The sequence below is a fragment of the Pteropus alecto genome, unplaced genomic scaffold (assembly GCF_000325575.1).
Source record: "Pteropus alecto unplaced genomic scaffold, ASM32557v1 scaffold35, whole genome shotgun sequence".
Classification (NCBI taxonomy): domain Eukaryota; kingdom Metazoa; phylum Chordata; class Mammalia; order Chiroptera; family Pteropodidae; genus Pteropus; species Pteropus alecto.
Genome location: NW_006437828.1, coordinates 14,199,886 through 14,203,085, shown reverse-complemented (window position 1 = coordinate 14,203,085; position 3,200 = coordinate 14,199,886). Strand labels below are relative to the sequence as shown.

The 3,200-nt window shown below is 56.1% G+C and overlaps 1 pseudogene; it reads right to left on the bottom strand.

Annotated features, from left to right (window-relative positions):
• Window positions 1-1,613: 1,613 nt before the first annotated feature.
• LOC112482282 lies at window positions 1,614-1,732 on the bottom strand (annotated as a pseudogene).
• Window positions 1,733-3,200: the final 1,468 nt, after the last annotated feature.

The following is a 3,200-nucleotide window of genomic DNA, read 5'->3' as shown; positions in this document are numbered from 1 at the left end:
AGAGGCCACTCGCGCTCTGAGTCCTCCAGCGCTGCGCGCATGGCTTCAGGGGCCAGGGGAGGGCGCGCCTGCCTCTCCCCTTCCTCCCGGGCCTTGGCTGGTTCCCGGCCGTGCCGAAGGTCTGGGTCGGGGTTCTTGCATCCCGGGACTGCCCAGGCCCCGCGCCACCCACATCCCCAGTCTTAGCCGCTCAGCAGGACCCAGGCCCGGGCGTGGCCCGCCAGCCTCTCGGCCACTTGCGCACCTAGGCACCTGTGGCTCAGCTAAGTCCGGGTTCCCGCCCTGACCCAGACGCACTCCTACCCTGCCCTCCCCGCCGAGCCGTGCCTGACCTGCCCAAACACACACGGAGGCTCCGGTCATACGCCGAGGCATCGCTTTAGACGGACGCAGCCCTCACCCTCCACCGGGACCAGGGACCCGCCCAGTCCACTGCCCCTTACCTTCACATCGACTCTCTGCATCAAGAGAGACAGACAGAAAGGGAGAGCTGAGAGACAGAGGGACAGAGAAACCGAGAGACAGAGCGAGTGACCTGGAGAGAAGGAGAAAGGAGAACACAGGTCGCCAGGGCGGGAGGCCCAGTGGGAGCCACGAAGGAGGGGACCGGGACGGGGTCGCCGGGGAAGGGGAGGGCCGCGGGAGTTAGCTGGGGTCAGACACAGAGACAGTGAGGAGGAAAGGGACAGAGACCGAGAGAGAGACGAGAGAGGAAAAGCCGCGCGGGAAAGAGCGCGAGCCGGTGCCTGCCCATGCAGAGAGCAGGACAGGACACGCAGACGAGAGCACCGACACGCAGAGCCGGACCCCGACTGTGACCCCGAGACCCTACGGCCGCCCTGAAGAGGCCGCTTCCGCAGCAGAGGGTGGTCGTGCTGGGGCTGGGCTCGGGCCGGGCAGTGGTTCATGCCCGGTGCCCAGTGCCCGGTGCCCAGTGCCCCGTGCCCCGGGACAGGCTGTGGGCTCAGGGAAGCTCGTTGTACTCGGAGTCCTGTCCGGGGTCCCGCCACAGAAAGGAAAGATGCGCTGGCTATGTGCGTTGCGTGTGTGTGTGTGTGTGTGTGTGTGGCCGCTCGCTGCGGCCTGTCGCAAGAGGGCTATTGCCGCGCACGCGCGCGCGCTCTCGTGTGTCTCAGCCTCTCTGACGCAGCTGGTTGGTCCCGCTTCCCGTCTCTGCTGTGCAGGGCGGCCTCGCAATGGTCCGAGGGCACCTGGCTGTCCGGTGAGAAGGGCAGGGAGAAGCGCGCCGGCTGAGACTTGAGGCCTTGGGCGGAGCTGGGCGGGGCGCGGCGGGCGGCGGGCGGCTGGTGATGGCCGGTCCCTAATCCCTGGGATGCGAGCGCACTCCCAGATTGTGTCAGAAACGGCGGTCCTTAGGGTTCAGCCTTGCGGAGCCCAGGAAGGGAAGGGTCCGAAGCGGAGAGAGAAAACAGCCCAGGACTGGCTGCAGGAGAGCAGGTGGAGACCGGCGGTGGCGAGGGGCGCGCAGCCATGTGGGCAGCTCTTGGGAACGAGTGGCTCCCCGGGACCCCCGAGACAGCGAGCGAGCGAGCAGGGCCCGGGGCGTCCAGGGGCACCCTGGCTGGAGGGCGGCAAAAGGAGGGGGCGGCAAAAGCCTACAGCACCCAGTATTCTCAGGTGGTCTCCCATCGAAGTACTAACCAGGCCCGACTCTGCTTAGCTTCCGAGATCAAATGCGATCAGGCCCGTTCAGGGTGGTATGGCTGTAAAGGGAGAGGTTGTCGTCTGCCACCGAAAGATCTCGAACCTGGCCTCCCGGGCGCTGGAGACACCCGCGCCTGCATCGCACCTACTGGGGGTGGGTGGGTTGCGGGGGTTCTGCCAGCGAGGCGGCGGCCAGCAGGCACCAGCCGCGCTAACGCACAGCGGGTCTTGGCCTGTTCGCGGCAAGTGCCAAAGGTGTGGGTTGGGCCCTCTCGCATCCCGGGACTGGCCAGCAAAAAAATAACTTCTCTTGATGACATACACTCATCAGTTATTCCCAGGATACACACTGGATGGCAACAAATAATAACTTTTCATGATAACATACATTCATGTGTTACTCAAGTGATGCCCAGGATGACAGCACAGAATAACTTTTTCTGAGGACGTACACCTGGATGCTATTCCCAAAATGTCCACCAGATGGCAGCAGAGAGTAATTTTTATTTTTTATTTTTTTATTACATCCACTCTGAAGTTATTCCAAGATGCAAAGTAGATGAGAGCAGAAAATACATTATCATGATGGCATACACTGGGCTGTTACTCCAAAAAAATGCCCACAGGATGGCAGCATAAAGTTAATTTTTATGACGATATACACTAGTTTGTCATTTTTGAAATGGCATGAGGCGGCAGCAGAAGATAATTTTTCATGACATGCACTTACCTGATTTTTCCCAAGATGCACATGAAATGGCCACAGACAGAAACTTTTCACAACGACATGCCCTTAGGTATCATTTTTCGAAATGCACACGACATAGCAGCTGAAATTATTCTTTATGACATGTGCCGTGATCTTCTTCGCAAAACGCCCACCAGATGGCAGCAGAGAACAACTTTTTTACTTACACTGTTGTGTAATTCCCCCCAAGATTGTACACGAGATTGGGACAGAAGATGAATTTTCATAACGATCTACACTAAGGTTTTATCCCTCAAATGCCCACTAGATGGTATAAGAAAATAAATTCTTTGCTGACGTACAACTAGGTGAAATTTTCAAAGTGCCTACAAGGACAATTTTCATGACACGCACTCCTATGTTATTCCCAAGTTTCACACGAAGTGGGTGCAAAGAAGAATATCAAAAAGAGATACCCTTGGGCGCCATCTTTTAAATGAACGTGAGATGGCAGCAGAGGAAAATTTTCATGACCTGCATTTCTGTGTTATCCTCGGGATTCATACAAAATGGGAACAGAGAAAAATTTCATAACGGCATGCCCTTGGATGTGATTTTACAAGTGCACACAAATAGCAGCAAAACTGAGTTTTCATGCTATGCCCTGTGGTGTTATTCTTGACAACAAACAATGGCGGTTTAATCCTTAGGTGCCCAACAGATGACAGCAAAAAATTAACTTTTGATTACTTACCATCTACTGTTATTTCCTAAATGCACCCTAGATGGCAGCAGAGAATAAATTTTTATTACTTATACTCTGATGTCATTCCCAAAATGCTCACGC